Here is a 25,928-nt window from a genome sequence, read left to right as displayed (position 1 = left end):
TCCCTTAATCCCAATAAACAAGACCCGGGGTCTGCTATTATCTCAAGCACCGTTAACTCGGAGATCTCCCGTACCACCTCCAACCAGGCTGTTTGTACGTTGGGGCAGTCCCATACCATGTGGTAGAAGGATGCTGACGCTGCTTTGCATCTGGGGCATACTGCTTCAGAGCCAGGGAACATTCGCTTTATCCTGGCAGGGGATAAGTATGTTTGGTGCATGTAGTTAAATTGAGTGTACCTGAATCTTGGATTTCTTGAGACGCCACGGGCGTGATACAAGGCTTTTGGCCAGTCCGCCTGTAGGATTCGGGTGGGAAGTACAGTGTTCCATCTCTCCCGGGCTTTCTCCGCTTGTGGCTCGGGAGATTTGTTTAGGATTTTGTACAAATTGGATACTATTTTTATTTGGTCGTTGTATTGTAAGAGATGATGTATCACAGGGGAGACCACTGGTTCCGAGGTGCCTGCCCCCCACATCTTTTTTATTGCGTGGCATATGGCGTGGTATGTCAGGAACTGGCCGGGGCTTATCTCTGTGAGGGCCTGAACAGCCTCAAATGACATAAGCTTGCCATCTTCGAAGCAGTCGCCCACTGTCTGTATTTCCGCCTCCATCCATGCCCGCGACGCCTGCATTCCAGCTGTAATCCCCCCCATTAGGTAGTCCAATGGTATATGTGGGGAATAGGGGAGCTTGTCCGCTCCACTTTGCACAAATTTAGCCCAGCACGTGTGTGCCACCGCAAGCAGTGGGCTAACGTGTTCCGACTTAGGGTGTTTAGATGTCAGCCACCCTATCAGGGGGGTCCCCTTCAACCAGGACTCCAAGCATGTGGATTCTGCCTGCGCTGGCCTGTGGATCCATTTTGAACCCACTGCAGCTGTGCAGCTGCATAATAGCGTTCGAAGTTGAGGGCTCCCAGCCCGCCCACATCTACCGGCCGTTGTAGCGTGGCTAGGGACACACGTGCTCTGCCTCCTCCCCAAATGAGCTGCAGCAACGCTGTGTTCAAGTTTCGGAAAAAGCTTTTGGGAATGGTTATCGGTAGGGCCGCGAAGTAGTATAGCAGTCTGGGTAGGATCAACATGTTTGCGATCGCCACCTTGCCCGGTGGCGAGAGCGGGAGCTTGTTCCAGAACTGCAGTGAGCCTTTTATGGAGGTCAGCGCCCTCCCCAAGTTTCCATCTCTCAGGTCTTCTGTGTTGTGGTATATGTTTATCCCAAGGTATTTGAACGTTTCCGGACACCACTTTAGACGCCCTATCTGAGGAGCATTCTGATTCACGGGTGACCGCTTTGCCAGAGGACTTTTCCTAATTTACTACTAGGCCTGACAGGTCTCCAAACTCAGCCAATAAGGATATCACTAAGGGAACGAGTGCACAGCCATTTCGGATATATATTAAGGCATCGTCTGCATATAGCGAGATCGTGTGATAGAGCCCGTTCCTGGTTATTCCCCATTCGTCTTCAATGAGGCGTACTCTTGCCGCTAGAGGTTCCATTGCTATAGCAAACAGTAACAGAGATAAAGGGCAGCCCTGCCTAGTGCCCCGGAAAATCGAAAAGCTGTCGGAAATCACCCCACCCTTGCACTTGGGCTGGAATACAGTGTCCGGACCCAGCGGATATAGTTGGGTCCTAATCCCATGCGGGCCATTGTAGCCAAGAGGTAATCCCACTCGAGCGTATCGAAGGCTTTTTCAATATCTAATGAAAGCACTATTTCCTCTTGTGTGTCACGGGGAGTATCCCCCATTATGCTCAGTAGTCTGCGAATATTTAGAAAGGTGTTGCGCCTTGGAATGAAGCCATTTTGGTCTGTGTGTATCAATGAGTGCATGAGGGGGGCTGATCTGTTAGCTAGTATTTTGCCTAGTATTTTACAGTCTACGTTTAGAGGTGATAGTGGTCTATAGGATTTGACATCTGTGGGACCACGACCTTGTTTAGGGAGTACCACTATCATAGCTTCTCTTTGGGATGTGGGCAGGCATTCATTAGTCCACGCCTCTACAAACACCCTTAAAAGATGAGGTTTCAAGCAAGATAGGTGGGCTTTGTAGTATTCCGACAGGAGGCCATCTGCGCCAGGCGCTTTATTTCTAGGCAGCTGTGCAAGGGCTAATTCTATTTCATCCATTGTCATGGGGGCTTCTATTCTTTCTCTATCTATTTGTGATAATTGCAGCAGTAGGGAGTCTGCGAGAAAAGCCTCAAGTTGTGGAGCAGTGCATGAGGTGCGTTTGGTGTATAAGTTTGAATAATATTTCCTAAATGCCTCATTTATCTCTGCCTGCATGGTGGCCATAGCGTGAGCACCCATGCGTATGGCCCCTATTGGAGATTGCTGTCTGTCCTCGCGGAGCTGCCAAGCTAACATTCTACTTGATGTGTCCCCTTCTGTTTGCAGCCTTATTAGGTGATAGTTATAGTCATGACAACGGAGTTTGCTGTCGGCGTCATTATATTTTGAGCGCCTCTCTTTTAGGACAGTGTGAGGGACTTCCCCTAGTGCTACCGTTATTTCTGCTGCTCTAAGTTCCTTCTCTAGTTTGCCGGTCTCCGCCTGCAAAGAGCGTCTCACTCCCTACGTGGAGGATATGCATACTCCGTATACTACCACTTTATGGGCGTCCCACTCTGTCGCGCGTGTTGTTGCAGACATGGCATTTATATCCCAGTATTGACTTATAGATTCTTTCAATGTTTCGGTGAATGCCTGGTCCTGAAGTGCTTCCGCTTGGCACGGCCAGGTGGGAATCGCCTGGCGTGATCTACCCCAGTTCAGTGTTACTCTCAGTGGTGCGTGATCCGACAGAGTTTTTGCTAAATATTCCGACTCGCTGACCAGTGCCCCTATATCTCGGGTGCCCCATATTATATCTATTCTAGTGTGGGTGTTGTGTGGTGCTAAGTAGAATGAGTATTCCCTTTGCTTTGGGTGACCTAGTCGCCATATGTCGTGTAGACTCATTACGCTTGCCCAGTCCTGTAGGGGGCCTGTGGGTTTCCTATTTACTGGTGAGCTCGCTTGGGTACGGGATCCATCCAATGTTGCAGATGGTGTGCTGTTGAAGTCGCCGCCCCAGAGGGCCAGGGCCATGGGGTGAGACAATAATGTTGGAGTGAGGGTGCTGAGAAATCCCGTAGTACCACTGTTTGGAGCGTATATGCCAACCACTGCTATTTGCCTGCCATCTAATCTGCCCTCCGCTACTACGTACCTTCCTCCTTGGTCTATTTTATGTGCCGTTAATAGGAATGGGACTCCCGCTGCTATCCAAACCAGCACCCCTCTCGCGTAGGCTGAGTACGTTGTGCCTATCAGTAGGCCTCCCCATTTTGTGCGCAGGTCACGTAAGTCCCCTTCTAGCATATGTGTCTCTTGTAATATGGCAATGTGCACTCCTAGTCGCTTTAGCCGTGCATGTACTCTGGTCCGCTTGCTCAGTGCCCACAGGCCCCTAACATTCCATGTCACTATAATATACTGTTTTTTTTGTTTATACCGGGAGGCATCATACGTAGTTTGGGGGATAAGTCTCTGCGCTTAAGATCTGAGCTTTGGTGTTGGCCCACCTGGTCACTACCCTTCTGCAGCTGCTATTTGTTAGATATAGCAAGTACAGCTGTTTATTTTGTGTTTTGAGTGATTCCGATACATGCATTACTGCTAAACTACAAACCCCAACTCCCCATGATGGATCCCCGTTGCTACCTACAACTAGCATAAAACTACTAAACCTAAACACACATGAACTAACCCATATCCGGTTGGATTTGCATATTGGGATTCTCATATCTTCCAGATGTGGCTCTTACAAGGGGCTCACATCTTTCCGCAGACTTAGGGCCTCATTCCAACCCTGGCGGTCATAGACCGCCAGGGTGGCTGTCCACGGAAGCACCGCCAACAGGCTGGCGGTACTTCATGTGGAATTCCGGTCGCCCAGCCGGGTCTGGCGGTTTCCGGGCGGTTTCCCGCCGGATTAGCCCCGGCTGGGAGAATCCTCCATGGCGGCGCTGTAAGCAGCGCCGCCATGGGTATTCTGACCCCCTTCCCGCCAGCCTGTTTCTGGCGGTTTTCACCGCTAGAAACAGGATGGCTGGAACGGGTGTCGTGGGGCCCCTGCACTGCCCATGCCACTGGCATGGGCAGTGCAGGGGCCCCCTAACAGGGCCCCAGCATGATTTTCACTGTCTGCATAGCAGACAGTGAAAATCGCGACGGGTGCAACTGCACCCGTCGCACCCCTGCAACACCGCCATTCGGAGCCGGCTTCTGTGTTGCAGGGCCTTTCCCGCTGGGCCGGCGGGCGCGCCCTTGGCGGGCGCCCGCCGGCCCAGTGGGGAAGTCTGAATGGCCTCCGCGGTCTTTTGACCGCGGAGCGGCCAATTGACGGTTTCCGCTTGGCGGGCGGCGCCCGCCGCCCGCCAATATTGGAATGACCCCCTTAGTCTGCTAATGCCATTGGGCACCCCCGGGATGCGAGACCACTCCCTCCAACGCCACCCGCAGTCTATCCCCCGCGCACCCCCTATAACTTAGCTTTGCTATTATATCGAAGATACACAATGCCGGGGGAGCGTTCGCTCCGGTCCACAACAGCGCCCCAAAGTCCCTGGAGGTCTTCGAACTTTGAGCATCTTTGAAGCCGGCGGGCCAGCGGAGTAGGTATATGCGACTTAAAGTTCATCTGCGGACCTGGGGGTGACCTTTGGCCCGTCCAGCTCTCCAGTTATTGTAGATGTGGCACTGGCCGTGTTGGATTCCGAGCCCTGCTCTGGGGGTGTCCTAACAGTTGCAAAGTTGCTTTGCATGTGTAGAGGCGTCTCTTTCAGCACTCTTGCTCTTTCTTCTGCCGCCTGCCAGTCATTGGGCTGGCCCCCAGCGCGTCTCTTGGATCGCTTCCTTGAGGCAGAAGTTTGCCATTCCTCATCCACTTCCGCCTCTTCCTGCGGGCGAGCTAGGCACTTGGCATGCAGCCATGTCCAAGCATCTTCAGGATTGGTGAATATGTGAATGCGGTCCTCCGCTACTACCCTTAGTTTCGCCGGGAAGAGCAAGGCATATTTTATGTTGTGTTCTCGCAAGCGTTGTTTGATTTTAACGTAGGAGTTGCGTTGGTTCTGCACCTCCTGTGTGTAGTCTGGGTATGCGTTAATAGTCGAGTCTTCGAACTTGAATGGGCCTTTATTGCGGAATTGTTGTAGTATTGCATCCTGGTCTCTATGATTCAGGAATCTGGCGATCAGCGGGCTGGGTGGCTGACCAGGAGCCGGTGGTCTGCCCGGAATTCTATATGCCCTTTCCACGGAGAAAAACTTGGATGGAGCCCCATTTAACACATTCTTGATTAGCCACTGCTCCAGGGGAATTTACGATTCTGTTTGCCGCATGCTTTCTGGGAAACCCAGGAATCGTACGTTATTGCGGCGTGCCCTGCTCTCCATTTCTTCCGATCTCCTCCAGAGCACTTTCAGCTCCGCGTCCATGCGCTGAATCTGTTTTTGGTTTCCTTGGGCCATTGGGGTTAATTCGGATATTTCGTCCTCAGTCGTTTTCACTCGCTCAGCTAAATTCTGATGGTCTACACGCAGGAGATTTAAGTCTTGTGCAACTGCGTCGATTCTGGTTTCTAGCGATGATTTAGTGTCCATAATCGCCTGTAATATTTTCTCGAACTGAGCAGAGTGCGACATGAGGGTGTTTTCCAGTGACTGTAGGGACGGGCTGGGCTGCTGGTCTATAGGTGTTGATCCATGGGTGCTACGGTCCTGGTTCTTGGCTGACTTGGCTCTGCCGGCCATTTTGGCTGACCCGGGGTTACCTTGCGTGCAATTGTTTCACACTGTTTGGTGCTTTCGATTCGGCAACTTAGCCGTTTGCTTTGTGTCCCCAATATGGTGTGCGCGTTGGCGCTAGGAGTGTGAGATTGACCGACAGGAGCGAGGAAAAGTTATTCCCGTTGTTGCGTGACCAGTGTCTGTGGTGGCGTGGTCAGTGGTAGATGCTACTGCCGCCAAGCCTCGCGTCCGTCCAACATTGAGACCCCATGTGACTATAAGTGGTGCGCCTGGAGGGGGAAATGTAGCGTGTCAGTTGGAATAAAGTGCACTCACCCTCAGAGGTGTCAGGGGGCCCGGTGTCGGGGGCGTCCCCGATGAAAGGGGGGGCGCAGTCGACGACCGAGGCGGGCAGCACAGCCCGGAAAGTTCTAGAAGGGGAGCCGATGCCCGGGGCCACGGGCAGTCACTGCGCTGGCGCCGGGAAGTTAGATGCTTGCTGTTCATGTACAGTCCGTGGGGCCCAGGTGCGGTCCAAGCCCCCACGGCGCGCGCCAGCAGACGGCGCCGTGTGAGCTACTTAGGCGAAGACTGCAGGGGTCTGCGGCACGCACTGGGCATGAGCCCTCCAGCGCTGCTTGCCTCCACAATGAGGGGCACAGGACTGTTGTGGGACTGATGAGGCAGTGGGGGGAGGGAGGGGCCCAGAGGACCAGTAATGTCCCGGTCACATAGGTGCAGCTACCCCCTCCGGATCACCCCTCCTTACCGCAATGTACTGGCCTGTAGATGTGCTCCTTAGCTTCCCCGCAGTCCTCCAGCCGTAGTGTTTTTTAATCCAGGGCAGGAGTGCCCTTACTGCCCAGCAAGATGAGCCTCTCCTGGGCCGCCGCCGCTATATCCAAAATGGCGCCTCAGCCTCCTGCTTCCCCGGTCCAGTCTCGGGTCCCCGCGCCCACCTCGCGCCGGCCAACTGCCGCACCGCGATGGCCCAGGGCGCCGCCCCCGGGTCCCGGCCAGCAATGAACTGGGCCCGGTCGGCGGCCCGGAGTCAATAGGCATGCTCGCGGTGCTCCGGCACCCTCGACCGCACCAGGGGCAAGCCGGGCGGCCGGCCAAGCCGGATGAAGGCGCGGGTAGAGCTGCCGTAGCAGCTCCACGCGATCGCCTTGGTCGGGGCGAGTCCCTCCTGGCCGGTTCCCGGCTCCGCTTCCTCGGCGCGCCCCGAGTCCGGCCCCCAACGAGTGCACCAGACCTCCCCGGGCAGACCCCCGCCCCGAGCGCGGCAGCAGGGTCCCGGGGGGTGCCCTTCAAGATGATTTGATGTAGCCCGGGACGGAGCGCTCAGATCAAGCGACCGCCCCGGGCGCCATTTTGGCTCCTCCCTCTGATAAAGTTTATGATTAACTTTGGCTGAAGAATGACCCCTCTTTGAGTGAAGTGTTAGTGGAGACAGCAGCAATTCAACATTTGTGGACATGTATAGAACCATTTTAAATAACAAAATAACAGGGGAAGCCATCCACAACTAGAGATTGCAAGAAAATAGTGTGCTAAAAAAAATGAAGGGAAACATCTCTTACTGTAAGTACAACAGCATCTTCAAAATATTATGCGACGATGTGGTGAAAATGACATATGACAAATCGGAGAGATTATACAGCAATTAAAGCCACATGTAAAATATGGAAGAAGAATGAGCATTGATAAGTTTTGCCACAGAAGTAGCTGAGAAATTGAGTGAAGTTACAGAGTTCATGGAGCCTTTTGTTCTTCCTATCTTGGGATAACTTTGTGGCAAGCCTAAAGATTAAGTAGAGGCTGATGGTGAGGTGATTGAGATGGCCATTGAGTCAGGAGCAGAGGGGTGCGTCAAGGCTGCGTTCTCGCACCACTTCTATTTTCATTATACATAAACAATCTAGAAAGTGAATTGATAAGCAATTGTAAAGACCTTCCACAAATAGGCAATCGCCCCGTCCCTGCACTCTTTTACGCAGATGATGCAGTACTCATGGCCAGGACACCGCTAGCCCTCCAGAAACTCCCAACCAGAAACTCCTAACCACTTGTATAAATTACATGACAGCCCTGGGCCTCACAGTCAACCGTTCGAAAACGTTCATAATGAACTGTGGCAGGAAACTGAGCAAGTCCTATAAAATCACTATTCACGAGGACAAGGTGAAGATAGCTCCCACCTTCTCATATTTGGGCATAATGTTCGATAAACAGGCCACCTGGGCACACTGCGTGAAAACAAAAAAAGACCAGATTATTAAAACAACGGCGGCCTTGAAGATTTTTTCCCAAAAACTAGGGGGGATCTCCCCGTCAAACATGGTAAAAATCTACAAGGCCAAATGTATCCTGACGGCTACTTATGGAGCATGTATCTGGGGGTATACGAACTGCCATGCGATTCAGTTGGTGGAAAATGACTTCCTGAGATACCTGCTAATGGCACCAAATAGCACTTCATCATATATTAGCCATTCGGAACTAGGGGTCCACTTTGTAGCTGATCTAATTAAGACACAGCCTCTATTATTATGGCATAAAGTGTGGACCTCTGAGCATACCGGATTAAACCAGGCCATACTATCCGACTGCATGAATCTAACACACTCGCTTAGAGTTCCCTGGCTAAGATATATTATGACCTTTTTTAAAAATATGGGCTGCAAAGCATATTACCAAAACCCACCATCACTGGAAAAAATAACTAGAAGAGATTTGAGGGCTCTGACTTTGAAGCACTTGGATGAACAGAGATGGGAAGTGGAATCAAAAAAATCTACAGTAATGTCTAACCAACTAATTCTGTCGACGGATGCAGTCCAGCCCTACTTAGTAAGCGTGGCAAATCCCCGACATCGATTTGTCCTTACAAGATTCCGCTTAAATATCTTCCATCGGCTAGTAACCTTTCCGATTATGTGCGACTGGAATACAGTTTTAAGAGTATGTCCATGTGATGCAAAAGCTCCCCAATCTACAATGCATGTGGTCCTCTTTTGTAAATTTTATGATATTCCAAGAAAACGTATTTTATTGCCTTTTTTAAGATCGACTAATTTGCGTCAGTGCCGCGACGCGTATTTTAGCCTACAGATTTTATCCTCTATTGAAATGTGTGGGATTTTAGCAAACTTTTTATGTACAGTACTCTCTGTAAGGAAGTCTATGGGCGTACTGAACTAATTTTATTTGAAAAATGTGGAATTTCCGGTAAACTCCTCACTCTCCAGAAAATACTGTAATTGAACTCGATTTTGCACTGATGTAAATTTATCAAGTTTTATATACCTGTCCTTGAATGAATTAACGATGTGTTTTATTATCTTCCCTATTTATTTATAATTTTTCTTATACATATTTATCAATGTACTATTACTTGATACTTTTATGGCCTGTTGAAAGCCGAATAAAGTCTGTTTGAATGAATGAGTCAGGAGCGTGGCTGACTTTATTATTGTCTGAGATGTTTAAATAAAGTTTGGTAAAGGTAAAACACCTTTGTGCGACCTTAGTGTAGCATGATGGCTTACAAATGATGGGCATCAAGGCTGAACTGAAGTTCAGAAGTAGAAATGTGAATAGAAAAGTGTATTTGATGGAGATGGGTAGTTGCTTGCTGTGTGGGCATCACCTGAAACTTTTAGGGCTAATCCTAAATCCCACTGTCAATCCCCATTCAGATAAACACATTGAAATGGCTAGAAGTGAAGTTTATATAATTTTTGTGAATTATTGCTGAGACATTGGGATGCCTCAAAGGATATATTCACAAGAATAAGCAAAAGAAATTAGCTGCTGTGAGTGTGACAGAGAATGTAAAAGAAGAGCTAGAACGGCTACAAAAGTTAGGGATCATTGAGGCTGTGGAAGCTGTTGTGTGGCTTCAATAGTTGTAGCCCACAATCTGGGGGAGGCATTACACAGACCTAAGAGACTTGAAAAGATAATCATAAGATTGTCATTGACAAATACACTCTACCAAGCATAACAGAATGGTTAACACTCTTGCAAGGGGCAAAGTATTTCACCACTCTCAAATTGATTTCTGCATACTCTTACTTGATGTTTCACAAGAACTTTGATTTTACAGCTTTTGTAACACTGTTTGGCACATTGAGGTTCATCAAAATTCAGTTTGGATTGGTAGCAGCAGCATCACTGTTGCAAAGGGTAATGTAAATGTTGTTATGTGACACTGAAGTGGTGCAATTGTTTCTGAATTACTTATTTAACTCATCATCAGGGGTAGTAAGCACTTTATATAAAATTTGTGATAGGTAGGAATAAATATCAATTTAAGCTTAGAATTGGTATTGGATATTCTACAAAGGGGTGCGAATAAATATTGTTTTGTGAGAAATGAAATAGGATGCTTGGGACATCTAATGCAAGGAGAGGGTGTGAAACCGAACAAGGGTTTGGTGGTAAGCAAATAACATTTGGAGAATACCTCAACTAAAGAGGATCTGTTGAGTGTTTATGGTCTAAAAGAAATTAACATTCATGTGAATGACTGGAAGAGAAGAAATACAATACCATTATACTTGCCTTCCAAGGAGACTGCTGCTCTGAGAACTAAAGAAACAAAATGAGGTGATGAAGAAGATTTCATTGCATGGGATAACATTTATAAAAGGTAAAATAAAGTAAGTTTGATGAGAGGTACAATTCCAGTTTATTTAGACAGCCAGTGCATAACCGAAATAAGACTGCTGATCTGAACAAATGTGATGCCACAATTAATGGATATACTCATGTTTGTAGACTTTACACTGACAAACCCCATTTATTTAATTCAGAAATGATCCGACAATATATAAATTGATAGTACAGAACGGAACAGGAGGAAGCTACTATTATTCTTTGTTTCTGAGCAGTGTTATCATTAAATCATACACTAATTTAAAAAGTCTATGGTCTTTAGGCACTTCTAAGTCTTAAAAAGAGGCACACAGCCCTGGCCTGTGCCTGGCAATGGTTCCTGATATCGCTTTTGGAGACACATGTCACAGAAGACTCAACATATTTTGTCATAATTTTCCTAGGGTTAATGGGTTCAATTCAGAAAAAATAAAAATTAATACAAAACCGGTCACAAACTGAACTTGCTTTGCTTTACTATCCCATGCTCAAGTTTCTCAAATAATGCATACATTCGTAATATTATAATTCTGATTAAATTAATGAGACCACATCAGTTTGAAATACATTTACTGCCTGTTTAGCTTAGTAATGGGTTAGCCTACAGGTGGTCACAGTGACAATGAAACTTAAGCTGTGAACCCAGTTAAGATACTGTGAGAAATGTTTTTTTGGTTAAGGAGGTAAACCGTACTACCTACTAAATAACAGCAAAATCATTGTAAGGTAGAGTTACAAAAAGTCACTAAATTAACCTGTGCGTAACCTTTTGGTAGCTTGGCACAGCAGCAGCCAGGCTTAACTTGGAGGCAATGTGTAAAGTATTTGTGCAGCACACATTAAGTCATAAAAGTATCAATATACCCAAGAAACATCACAGACACCTTAGTTAAATAGAATACAATTGTGACAATGGGTGTTCCACCGGCTGTGGACTCACAGGGTCCACACTTGCTTGGTGATGGCACACCAGATCCCTTTCTTCTGATGGGCATTCACCTGCATGTATGAAACAGACAAAAAGAGAAAGTCATGTACACTAGCATCATACCAACAGGAGTGGCCTATAGACATCTTACTCACCAAGTTCCCACACATACCCATCCTCTCTGCTCACATGCCTACACTTTATGCCCTCTGCATGCATTTACTCCCTCACTGGTGCACTTGCCTGATTCACTGTCACATGCAACCCCTATCACACATGACTATGGCATTGGACTCACCTGCTCCTCTGATGCCCCATTTAGCTGTTCATACAGGGGTAGAACCTCTGCCACGAGATTCCCCAGCTCTTCTGGGGTAAAGGCTGGGGCCCTATCACTTGCGGGATGTGGCATGATGGCTCCCAGAGACAGTGCACAGCAGCTCTGGTCATGGAGGTCTTGCTAGCAATGGTAGTCACGGCTGACACTTACAGGACCATCACCACCAGTGGCCATCGCCATTGTTCCCAGTCCACCATAAGCAGCAATGTTAACCAATGACAAGTAGCATGGTGGTTGTGATTGCCTACCACCATGACGACATATACCGGCTGACTTAGGTCACTTCCAACTGTCCAACACAGCAGGGAAGGCGGCTGCCATTTTGTGCACAAATAATGCATTGATGTGCCAAACTAAGTGTGTCATACACATATTAGCCCAAATGGTGGAGTATGGCTATGTTGTGCCATCATGATAGAGCAAAGAAACGTGACATGCATGACACAGTTACCTGATGTGGCAGTATATATGATTATGGGCATGTTTAGATACTCGGATGCACATAGGTGATGGCACTATATTGGAATGTCCCATAGCTATTCATTTGATCAGTGCAGGACAGCTCAGCCTTCCACACATGGTACATTACACATGTGATATGCGTCCTATAAGACTAACATGTACAGCAAAGTGCTGCAAGGATGGTGTCCAAAGCGCTTCAGTTTCTGCTCACATGTGTCAAATGCTTTACTCAATGTACATTCTCTGCTCTCCACCTAGATATCCTGCCATGATTAGATGGAGACAACCACCAGTCTACCGTCCACTAGCTGACCTTGCAGCCATGGAGGACAGCAATGTCATCCAGACTTATCACCTGAATCGTCATACCAACATGGATCTATGTACACAGTTGGAGCCTGATGTCTTACCAGCCATACACAATGCCTATTGCATCCCTCCCACAGTACAAGTCCTGTCAGTGCTACAGTTTCTTACCATGGACTCCTTTCAGCATAGTGTGGGCTTGACAGCAGGGATGTCTCGACCGATGTACAGTCTTGTGTTGAAGGATGTGCTGTGTGCGCTGTTTAAACACCTGGACAGCTACATCAGGTTCTCCCAACGTGCAAATTTGCCCTATGTGAATACAGACTTCTATGATATGGGACTCATCCCTCATGTGACAGGGGTCATTGATCACAACCATATAGCCCTGGTCCCTCCCAGTGCCAATGAACAGGTGTAAAGGGACAGGAAGAACTACCACTCCCTTAATGTTCAGGTGGTGTGTGTTATGCATCTCACAAGTCACAGCCAAGTTTCCAGGATCTGTGCATGACTCCTACATTTTGAGGTCCCACACAGGCTGGCACGACTACACACAGAGAGGGCCGGGCTCCATGGTATGTATGCTTAAGGAGGTGTTTCACTGTTATGACACCTGTCATCATATTCTTCCCTGTTGCTGTACCTGTCATTTCACTGCTCTTCATTTCTTAATACAGGTGACTCTGGCTATCCTAACCTTCTCTAGATGTTGATACCAGTGAGGTACCCTGCCACAGAAGGGGAACTCCACATCAATGAGGCCCATGGGAGGACGACGTGTGTAATATAAAGAACATTTTGCCTCTTGAAGGCCAGATTCAGGTGCCTGGACCTATCTGAATGTACCCTCCTCTATGTGCCCCAAAAGGTATGCCAGATAATAGTAGCCTGCTGCATGCTCCACAATCTAGCCCTGAGAGGTCAGATACCATTGCTAGATGATGAGGGTGAGGCAGCTGGATCAGTGGCTGCTAATGCTGACATGGCAAGTGATTATGAGGAAAAGGAGGAAGGTGCAGCTGACTCTAGGACTGAGCTCATCAACCAGTACCTCCAGTGACATACAGGTATGTTGAGTGTGGGTTTGCTAGTGTTGCATATCCACATGAATTGCTGACAATAGTCCTCCTGAGTTGACTCATCAGTGGGAGTGTAATGTGGTCCTATCCCTATGTGTGTATTGGGTTAACACGGGGCTGCCTTTAAATAATTTTAAAGCGTAGTTTGCCTTTGAGAGCAGATAAAAAATTGGAGTTTAGGGTCTCTGAACTCACAATTTAAAAATACATCTTTTAGTGAAGTTGGTTTTTGGATTGTGAGTTTGAAAATGCCACTTTTAGAAAGTAGGCATTTTCTTGCTTAAACCACTCTGTGACTCTGCCTATTTGTGGATTGCCAGTCTGGGTCAGTTTGACAATAGGGCTATTTACACCTCTCCTCTAAACAGTGACACAAAGGGAACTGGAGTGTAGCCTGAACATCCTGATGAGTCATCTGAGCTAGAGTGGAGGGAGGAGCGGTCACTTACACCTGAAAGGATTGTGCCTGTCCTCACTCAATGCAGTCTCCAAACCCCTGGTGTGTGTCTCGGCCTGGTGTGTACCAGAAAGGATCTTGCAAACACTTCAGACTTAGTTTTGAAGTTTGCCAACTTCAAAGGCAGAAAGGGGTATAAGTATGGAACCCCAAACCGCAGACTTTTAGAATCTTTCTGGAATCAAAAGGAACCTCTGACAAGCAGAAGAGCTGAAGAGCTGAAGAAGGAGTACAGTCCCTTTGCTGTGTTGCTTTGCCGGATTGGCATGCAGTCGCTGCTTCTGCCCTAAAAGAGAGCAAAGGGTGAACTTTGCTGTGTGTCCTGCTTGAGAAAGCTCTCCACCGACTTGGAGTAGAGCTTGCCTCCTGTTGGAAGTCTCAGGGACACCAAAAACTTCAGTTTCCTCAACCTGCAGCACTGGGAACTGTGTGGTTTGTGCTGTTCAAGAGGAAAAACCACTGAGATACCGCCAACAATGCTGCTGGCTTGAACCGTGACCTGCTGATGCCGTACGGAACAACATTGCCCTACTTCGCACCGCGAACCTGGTCGCACCGACACCGTCATCGGACAACTTCACTGAGCCGCTGCTCGCACAGTGACCTGTGGGCCCGGCACTCCGACATTGTCTGCTCACACCGCAGCCTGGGCATCCCCTACGACATCACACCTGCTGACACCGGTGCCGCTGCCTGCACCAAGGCCTGTGAACCATCAACTCCAGTGTCGTCACCAGGCATCCCTTCCCGCACTGTGGCCTGTGGACACCACTCGTGAGGGTCATGAAGCACTGTCCCATCATGCACCGCCAGCTTGGGCCTACCAATGACAGTGCTTCAACAACAACAACGATGTTGCCTGCACCATAACCTGGTGACACCGCATGTCGCACCGCCAGCTTCACATCGCAAAATTGGTCTCACCGCCGCCGCTGGACACTGTCACCGAGCATCTGCCTGCACCATGACACTGCAGGACCAACACCATCCACAACGGTGCTTCTGACTTCATCACCCCGGAGTTCAATCTGCAACACGTGTGACTTCAAGGGCCAGACGACCCCACACCGACTCTGGAACTGACACTGCAATGCCAGTAGCGCCGCTCTCCGGAGCTCACTGTGAGGATCACGTTGCCCTGCAAACCCAAAGGTACTGTTTGCGGGTCTTCCTTACACCATAGCTGGCCCACGACGCCGCAGGCAGCCTGAACTGTTGAATTTGTTGATCACAACACCGTGATGGCCCCAGGAAGAACTATCGACTTCAATCTCGCAGAATTCATATTTTTATTACTGTATGTTGTATTGTTGTTGTATTTGGTCTTGTTTTCTATACATAAATATTGGCTTTTTTTCTAAATGTGGTGTGGGTGTCTTTTTGTAGTGCATTTACTGTGTTACTGTGTGTTATGTGCAAATCCTTTACACATTCCTTCTGAGATAAGCCTGACTGCTCGTGCCAAGCTACTAAGGGGGTGAGCAGGGGTTATCTGAGCGGGTATCTCCCTCATCTTGACTAGAGTGAGAGTCCCTACTTGGACAGGGTGCAGACCGACTGCCATCTAGAGACCCCATTTCAAACATCATGTCATTCCACCCACTGACTGTGGTATTTCAATATGTGCCTCTGCTACCTATGGCTTGAGGCATTCGTAGTCATTAGCTATTGGAAAATGATAACAGAATTGAGGGTTGTACATGACAGATGGCAGCTAAAGTGATTTGTGAAGATTAATCTGTGACTGGTGATGTATAGGTAATATCTGGGGGGCCCTGCTTAGGAAGTGTTTAACACTGGGCATGGCATATATGAGCTGCATATGTGCTTTGTGTGGCTCCATGCCTTCCATCCTGATGTTACTCTGTCATTGTCTTTTTGAAGGTTGGAATACTGACTATACTCTTGTGTGGCCCTGGATTTCTGACTCTCTGGCAGCTGTCCTGTAAAATATTTGTTGTATTGTGTCTCCTGCTGAGACTGCCTCCTTCTGCTATCCATTAAACTGCCTGTTGGATGTAGGGGGGCATATCCAGATCCCATTTAGCAATCATGACATTTGTTGATGTTTTAATGAAGACACATATACAATAGCTGTGTTCCATGGTGTTTATTGTGCATATAATGAAAATGTAACTACAAAATGTATGCTTCTTACATTGTCCAACAGGTGATGAGTGAGGTCATGGCAAATGGAATCTTCAGAGTAGGTGGTACAGCAGGTGGTTTCACAGGTCCAGTGGCCATGTGCCAATGTCACTAAACAGTCAACAGGGTGTCTCAGTGGCACAAAAGGGAGACAAATCAGGTGAGGCTCACTTCCAGGCAGTGGGTTGGGTCTTGGCATCTGCTCCAGCCGGATGTCTGGAGGAACACCCACATTTTCAGGGGTTTCTTCAGTTACATAGGCAGAGTGAGAATCATCCAGACCTATCCCCTGAATCGTCATACCAACATGGATCTATGTACACAGTTGGAGCCTGATGTCTTACCAGCCATACACAATGCCTATTGCATCCCTCCCACAGTACAAGTCCTGTCAGTGCTACAGTTTCTTACCATGGACTCCTTTCAGCATAGTGTGGGCTTGACAGCAGGGATGTCTCGACCGATGTACAGTCTTGTGTTGAAGGATGTGCTGTGTGCACTGTTTAAACACCTGGACAGCTACATCAGGTTCTCCCAACGTGCAAATTTGCCCTATGTGAATGCAGACTTCTATGATATGGGACTCATCCCTCATGTGACAGGGGTCATTGATCACAACCATATAGTCCTGGTCCCTCCCAGTGCCAATGAACAGGTGTAAAGGGACAGGAAGAACTACCACTCCCTTAATGTTCAGGTGGTGTGTGTTATGCATCTCACAAGTCACAGCCAAGTTTCCAGGATCTGTGCATGACTCCTACATTTTGAGGTCCCACACAGGCTGGCACGACTACACACAGAGAGGGCCGGGCTCCATGGTATGTATGCTTAAGGAGGTGTTTCACTGTTATGACACCTGTCATCATATTCTTCCCTGTTGCTGTACCTGTCATTTCACTGCTCTTCATTTCTTAATACAGGTGACTCTGGCTATCCTAACCTTCTCTAGATGTTGATACCAGTGAGGTACCCTGCCACAGAAGGGGAACTCCACATCAATGAGGCCCATGGGAGGACGACGTGTGTAATATAAAGAACATTTTGCCTTTTGAAGGCCAGATTCAGGTGCCTGGACCTATCTGAATGTACCCTCCTCTATGTGCCCCAAAAGGTATGCCAGATAATAGTAGCCTGCTGCATGCTCCACAATCTAGCCCTGAGAGGTCAGATACCATTGCTAGATGATGAGGGTGAGGCAGCTGGATCAGTGGCTGCTAATGCTGACATGGCAAGTGATTATGAGGAAAAGGAGGAAGGTGCAGCTGACTCTAGGACTGAGCTCATCAATCAGTACCTCCAGTGACATACAGGTATGTTGAGTGTGGGTTTGCTAGTGTTGCATATCCACATGAATTGCTGACAATAGTCCTCCTGAGTTGACTCATCAGTGGGAGTGTAATGTGGTCCTATCCCTATGTGTGTATTGGGTTAACACGGGGCTGCCTTTAAATAATTTTAAAGCGTAGTTTGCCTTTGAGAGCAGATAAAAAATTGGAGTTTAGGGTCTCTGAACTCACAATTTAAAAATACATCTTTTAGTGAAGTTGGTTTTTGGATTGTGAGTTTGAAAATGCCACTTTTAGAAAGTAGGCATTTTCTTGCTTAAACCACTCTGTGACTCTGCCTATTTGTGGATTGCCAGTCTGGGTCAGTTTGACAATAGGGCTATTTACACCTCTCCTCTAAACAGTGACACAAAGGGAACTGGAGTGTAGCCTGAACATCCTGATGAGTCATCTGAGCTAGAGTGGAGGGAGGAGCGGTCACTTACACCTGAAAGGATTGTGCCTGTCCTCACACAATGCAGTCTCCAAACCCCTGGTGTGTGTCTCGGCCTGGTGTGTACCAGAAAGGATCTTGCAAACACTTCAGACTTTGTTTTGAAGTTTGCCAACTTCAAAGGCAGAAAGGGGTATAAGTATGGAACCCCAAACCCCAGACTTTTAGAATCTTTCTGGAATCAAAAGGAACCTCTGCCAAGCAGAAGAGCTGAAGAAGGAGTACAGTCCCTTTGCTGTGTTGCTTTGCCGGATTGGCCTGCAGTCGCTGCTTCTGCCCTAAAAGAGAGCAAAGGGTGAACTTTGCTGTGTGTCCTGCTTGAGAAAGCTCTCCACCGACTTGGAGTAGAGCTTGCCTCCTGTTGGAAGTCTCAGGGACACCAAAAACTTCAGTTTCCTCAACCTGCAGCACTGGGAACTGTGTGGTTTGTGCTGTTCAAGAGGAAAAACCACTGAGATACCGCCAACAATGCTGCTGGCTTGAACCGTGACCTGCTGATGCCGTACGGAACAACATTGCCCTACTTCGCACCGCGAACCTGGTCGCACCGACACCGTCATCGGACAACTTCACTGAGCCGCTGCTCGCACAGTGACCTGTGGGCCCGGCACTCCGACATTGTCTGCTCACACCGCAGCCTGGGCATCCCCTACGACATCACACCTGCTGACACCGGTGCCGCTGCCTGCACCAAGGCCTGTGAACCATCAACTCCAGTGTCGTCACCAGGCATCCCTTCCCGCACTGTGGCCTGTGGACACCACTCGTGAGGGTCATGAAGCACTGTCCCATCATGCACCGCCAGCTTGGGCCTACCAATGACAGTGCTTCAACAACAACAACGATGTTGCCTGCACCATAACCTGGTGACACCGCATGTCGCACCGCCAGCTTCACATCGCAGCATTGGTCTCACCGCCGCCGCTGGACACTGTCACCGAGCTTCTGCCTGCACCATGACACTGCAGGACCAACGCCATCCACAACGGTGCTTCTGACTTCATCACCCCGGAGTTCAATCTGTAACACGTGTGACTTCAAGGGCCAGACGACCCCACACCGACTCTGGAACTGACACTGCAATGCCAGTAGCGCCGGTCTCCGGAGCTCACTGTGAGGATCACATTGCCCTGCAAACCCAAAGGTACTTTTTGCGGGTCTTCCTTACACCATAGCTGGCCCACGACGCCGCAGGCAGCCTGAACTGTTGAATTTGTTGATCACAACACCGTGATGGCCCCAGGAAGAACTATCGACTTCAATCTCGCAGAATTCATATTTTTATTACTGTATGTTGTATTGTTGTTGTATTTGGTCTTGTTTTCTATACATAAATATTGGCTTTTTTTCTAAATGTGGTGTGGGTGTCTTTTTGTAGTGCATTTACTGTGTTACTGTGTGTTATGTGCAAATCCTTTACACATTCCTTCTGAGATAAGCCTGACTGCTCGTGCCAAGCTACTAAGGGGGTGAGCAGGGGTTATCTGAGCGGGTATCTCCCTCATCTTGACTAGAGTGAGAGTCCCTACTTGGACAGGGTGCAGACCGACTGCCATCTAGAGACCCCATTTCAAACATCATGTCATTCCACCCACTGACTGTGGTATTTCAATATGTGCCTCTGCTACCTATGGCTTGAGGCATTCGTAGTCATTAGCTATTGGAAAATGATAACAGAATTGAGGGTTGTACATGACAGATGGCAGCTAAAGTGATTTGTGAAGATTAATCTGTGACTGGTGATGTATAGGTAATATCTGGGGGGCCCTGCTTAGGAAGTGTTTAACACTGGGCATGGCATATATGAGCTGCATATGTGCTTTGTGTGGCTCCATGCCTTCCATCCTGATGTTACTCTGTCATTGTCTTTTTGAAGGTTGGAATACTGACTATACTCTTGTGTGGCCCTGGATTTCTGACTCTCTGGCAGCTGTCCTGTAAAATATTTGTTGTATTGTGTCTCCTGCTGAGACTGCCTCCCTCTGCTATCCATTAAACTGCCTGTTGGATGTAGGGGGGCATATCCAGATCCCATTAAGCAATCATGACATTTGTTGATGTTTTAATGAAGACACATATACAATAGCTGTGTTCCATGGTGTTTATTGTGCATATAATGAAAATGTAACTACAAAATGTATGCTTCTTACATTGTCCAACAGGTGATGAGTGAGGTCATGGCAAATGGAATCTTCAGAGTAGGTGGTACAGCAGGTGGTTTCACAGGTCCAGTGGCCATGTGCCAATGTCACTAAACAGTCAACAGGGTGTCTCAGTGGCACAAAAGGGAGACAAATCAGGTGAGGCTCACTTCCAGGTAGTGGGTTGGGTCTTGGCATCTGCTCCAGCCGGATGTCTGGAGGAACACCCACATTTTCAGGGGTTTCTTCAGTTACATAGGCAGGGGTGTTTCAGGTCTATGGTTACCCTGGCAGGGCATCCATTCCACTAGCTGTCGCTGATGCAGATGACTCAAATGTTAGGTTGCCAGTGGAAGGGGCCTGCTGGTGGGTGGAGGAAGCATGCAGGGTGGTGTTGATGTCCCTCAGCACCCCTGCAATGGAGGCCATGCTGGCATTGTATGCCTGCCACTGCTGCATGACCTCCTGGTGGTATTCTCTCTGCAGCCTTTGGTTTTCCCCCAACATGGTGATGATCTGGCCCATTGTCAGGGAGACCAGATCCTCGGGGTCTGCGCACGTTCCTAACATGTCCACCACCAGACAGTTCCAAAGCTCCGATAGAAATATCACAGAGCCTGAGAGAGTCCAAGTGGGGGAAAAGGGGATTAGATAGGGAACAGCTGGGAAGGAGACCTGTAGTAAGCAAAAGGTTAAACAACACAATATCAAGATATAATCACATTGATTTTCATAAAAACTCTCGGTTGAATCTAGGGTCCAATGATACTCGGAATATGAAATAACACTCTGTACTGAAGAAACATGGCCTGGAACTAGACTCCAACTAGGCCTCAAAAAATCTAGGTACCTGGAAAAATCAAGAATGGGTTAATACAATGTTTCATATGAGCTTTTCATGAAACATCACATACTGTCTAGAATACAAGAACCTTCTAGAATAATGTTTCACAACAAACATTGCATTTTTACATGAGGACAAAGGCTATCTGAAACATTCCCTGGAAACAACAGGAACTGTACTAGGAACTTAATATGCACAAAGAAGGTCGCACTTTGAATTAAGCATCTTCACGGGAAATCCAAAAGATAAATGTGTGCACCTCTACAAACACAACACACCAAAGTTTTAATTGCCATGAAATGATCGCGCACACTGTAGCTGATCTGGCCATCAAGTTTTACATGCTGGAAGTAAATCGCGCACACTGCTGATTCAAACAAGAATATGCAAATTCCATTAAATGATCGCACAAGCTGTTGCCGCTCTGAACATCAAGGTTTACATGCGGGAAATGAATCGCGCACACTGCCGATTCGAACAAGAATATTCAAATGCCATGAAATGATTGCGCAAGCTGTTGCCGATCTGAACATCAAGGTTTACATGCGGGAAATGAATCGCGCACACTGCCTATTTGAACAAGAATATGCAAATGCCATGAAGTGTCTTTGACGAGAGTCTTTGAGAACGGGGCCGGGCCCAGCCCGACCTCCGCCTTAGCGCCCTCCTTAAGGATCACCAATACAATACAGGGCTGGCCTGGAACGTCAAGGTAGGCCTCCGGAACATGAGCTCAGGAAGTTGCTGCTGCTCTGCATCGGGACCTCTGAATAGTGAGGACATGGAGCTGGGCTGGCTCCCTTATATAGAGTCTGGCCCAGCCCACAGAAACACACCCAGTCATGCTGCAGGGAAAGCTTCTAGAAGGTCCTAGAAAGGGACACCCTAACACACTCAGTAAGCCTGCAGCAATACCTTGCAAATGAACAGTTATTGCAAACACCATTAATAATGTTTTTCAAGATAAAACTCTGCAATGCAAAAGGTTAACATACTGCATATAAACACAATGCATGAATTATGCTCTTGCATAAAGACTGGGTTTCTTCATTTATTTCTACCGTAGAGTGCGCACTGTCCTGATGTTGACACCCATCCTGTCCTGGGAATATTGGTATTCTTTCAGGACATGGGAGATGGTAGCCTGGTCAGTAGATTCCCTTGGGGGCCCATCCTCTGTCCCACATCTTCCCTCCCATACCCCTTGCCTCCATGTGCCTGTCCCCTGTGTTTGCAGGACCTTCATTGTCTGGGGTGTGAGGGTGTGAGGGTTTGACTCAGGTCTTGTACTTTGGGGGCACACAATAGTTTGAACAGTCCTTGGGACACAGGTTTGGGGATGAAGGGCTGGCTGTTATGTTGAAGCCACAGGGTTGGGGGGGATTGATGTGGGCAGGATGAGGCAGGGAGTCGTAGACTGATCAGGTGTCCCAGATGGGCCAGGTAGGTCGTCAGTGTCCAGACATCCAGGCGTGTTGTCCTCACTGGGGCCTTCATCCTGAGGAGGGCTGACAGTCTCTGATATCCTCTCCATGGTGGCACTAGTAGGGCTACCGGTGGATGGAGTGTGAGACAGAGTTAAAGAGTTAAATATAGAACATGTGTTTGGTTATCTCTTTATCAAATGCATAAAGTGGCTTGACATAATTCCCAGCAATGACAATGACAGATGCTGAACAGCATTCCATTGATGGTAGATAGTGGTCTGTGACATGTGTACTGTTGGACTTTTTGCCTTACGCAGGGTCATCCCCATTCTTTTTGCCTCCTTCCTCCTAGTTTTTCTGACCTCTCGCTGTTGGCTCTAAGACTCTGAGCACTTTATCACTGCTGATCAGTGCTAAAGTGCAGGTGCTCTCCCATCTAAAGTTGGTATGATTGGCTTATACCTAATTGGCATATTTAGGGCCATATTTATACTTTTCGACGCACAACTGCGCCAACGCAGTTGTGCGTCAAAAAATCTAACGCCATTCTGAAGCGCCATGCGGGCGCCGTATTTATTCAATGACGTTAGCCATCATTAGCCGGCGTAGCTGCCTGGTGTGCGTGAAAAAAAATGACGTACACCAGGGAGCGCCGGCGTAGGGGAATATGGAGCTTGGGCGCCAAAAAATGGGGCAAGTCAGGCTGACGCAAAATTTTCGCCTCAACCCGATTTGCGCCATTTTTTTTTACTCCCAACCCCCATTGAAATGACTCCTGTCTTAGCAAAGACAGGAGTCATGCCCCCTTGCACGATGGCCATGCGAAGGGGACTTCTGTCCCCTGGGCATGGTCATTGGGCATAGTGGCATGTAGGGGGGCACAAATCAGGCCCCCCTATGCCACAAAAAAAAAAAAAATTACTTACCTGAACTTACCTTATGTTCCCTGGGATGGGTCCCTCCATCCTTAGGAGTCCTCCTGGGGTGGGCAAGGGTGACAGGGGGGGTCCCTGGGGGCATGGGAGGGCACCTCTGGGCTCCTTCCGAGCCCACAGGTCCCTTAACGCCTGCCCTGACCAGGCGCTAAAAAACAACGCAAAAGCGGCTGGACATCATTTTTTTTGACCCGCCCACTCCCGGGCGTCATTTTTGCCCGGGAGTGTAAATACGGCGCACATGCCTCAGAGTCAATTTTTTAGACGGGAACGCCTACCTTGCATATCATTAACGCAAAGTAGGTGTCCACGCTAAAAAATGACGCAAACTCCATGGACTTTGGCGCTAGACGCGTCTAACGCCAGAGTATAAATATGGAGTTTGTTTTGCGTCGAATTTGCGTAAAAAAAAAGATGCAAATCCGGCGCAAACGGAATATAAATATGCCCCTTAATTTACCTATAAGTCCCTTGTACAGTGGTATCTCTATACCCAGGGCCTGTACATTATATACTACTAGTGGGCCTGCAGTGCTGCTTGCGCCACCCACTGAAGTAGACTTTCAAACCTGTCTCAGGCCTGCTAGCGCAGTGCCTGTGTGCGCAGTTTTCTGCCACAGGGACCTGGCATCTAAATTTACTTGCCAGGCCCAGAACTCCTCTTTTACTACATGTAAGTCACCCCTAAGGTACGCCGTAGCTAGCCCTATGGGCAGGGTGCCTTGTATGTAGAAAGGTAGGACATGTGCCATTTTGCATGGCCTGTCCTAGTAGTGACAAACAAACTAACTTGGTGTCTCACTACTGTGAGTGCTGCCTTCTCATAGGATTGCATTAGAAATGCCCTGCCTTATGTGCAACGGGTATTCTCTGATTTATGAGGGGTAGCGTAGGCGTGTTTGGTATGGTTGTGATGGTGATAATAAATGCTGCTTACTGGTGTGGGTGTATTTTTTATTACTATCACAGAAATGCCACTTCTAGAAAGTGCACATTTATCTGTGCTTATGACTGTGGTGTTTTGCAGATTGACTCCAATCCACGTCTGGGCAGAGTGACAGTTGGGGCTTTGTGCATACTTTTCAGACAGCCTGTACACAGGGAGGGTGGAGGTGTCACAGAGGTGCATCTGCATACTGAATAGTCTTCCTGGGCTGAGAGAAGGGAGAGGTGGGGCACACCTGCATTGGAAAGAGTGTGCCCTGGCCTCACACAATAGGGTCATTAACCCCCCACTGATGTTTGGAGCCTGTGCTGAAAGGAGAGCGGGGGCACTCCCAGAACCAGTTGTAACTGGCTGGAACCTCCTCTCCCTACCATTGTAAAACACTGTAAGAACTGACTATAAGTACAGGGGAATTTTCCCCAAAATTTGGAGACTCTTGGAATCATCTTGGAACTGGACACCAAAGGCTGAAAGGACTCACCAGGAACCACCATGGACTGCTGCTGCTGTGCTGACCTGTTACCTGCCTGTTCGCTGTGAAGGACTTGCCACTTGCTGCCTTTCCCTTGTGCTGACCTGTACCTGGGCTCTCCACCTGAGGACCTTGTCTTAAGATTCTGCTTCCCAGGGGCAGGGTGCTGTGGCCCCTGACCCCTGCATCCATTTCTTCACGAGGGGTGATTCTCCGTGGTTGCGGCTGCCATAGCGCTGTTGCAGCGCGCTTAAGGAGCCTTGGGAGCTCGTAGGCTCCTTGCTGCATTGTGCCCCTTTAAATAAGATCACCGCAGCGGCCTGGGAAGCTGGAAGAACACTTGTGCACCGCATCGGGTGCAGGCGAGTGTCTGCTCGGGCCCCAGGAGGGGTCCGATCTTCTTGTGGCTTCACGGCAGGACCAGGGGAAGGCGTGGGGAGTGCCCCCTTCCCCCTGGCCTCTGCGTTAGGAGCAGGACGCTCCTTTTCTGCTGTTAGGTAAAACGGGCATTATTGTGGGCCCGCCCTTGGTGGAAGGACCAGTGGAGGCCCGGGGGGGCCCCCAGAGATCGTGGGTTCCGGGATGGGCCTGTCATTAAACCAGAGGGAGTGCGTGGTGCCCCCCCCTGCCCTAAGTTGTTTTTGCTGGCTTTGGCCCCCCTCGTGAGGGCCGGTTGAGGCCCTGGGGGGCCCCCAGTAATCACGGTCCCCGGAGGGGCCTGTCTATAAAAGATAGGAGGTGCATGTCGCCTTCCTCTGACCCCAGAGTATAAGGGAGGCCCCCGTTTTGCGCATAGGAGCGCCGGGGGCCCCATTGTTCACCTTCTATACACTGGAGGTGCCTTCATCCAACCAGGTACTGTTTAAAGGACCAATATACAGTAGTTGCAATCCAAAGTTCTTTCTACAGACTTTTGTTTGATTCATATATTACCTACCTGCGTTTGATGTTTTTACATATGTGTATGCAAATGTTCCTTTTATGGACATGCTTGCTAATATGTTTTTCTAACTTGCCATATGTTTTCTAATGTTCCTACTATGGGCATTTTATGATATTCTTATGACAAGTGCTGTGATGTAATAACGTGTTTTCCTGACTACTGCTTATATTGCAGAATACTGAGTAACCTGTGTGTTATGTGTGACTACTGCTAGGTTGCAGAGTAACTAATGTGTAACGTTCTGACAACTGCTAAGGTAGCAG

This window comes from Pleurodeles waltl, chromosome 3_1 (genome assembly GCF_031143425.1).
Source record: "Pleurodeles waltl isolate 20211129_DDA chromosome 3_1, aPleWal1.hap1.20221129, whole genome shotgun sequence".
Classification (NCBI taxonomy): Eukaryota; Metazoa; Chordata; class Amphibia; order Caudata; family Salamandridae; genus Pleurodeles; species Pleurodeles waltl.
Note: the sequence above shows the minus strand (reverse complement) of the source record.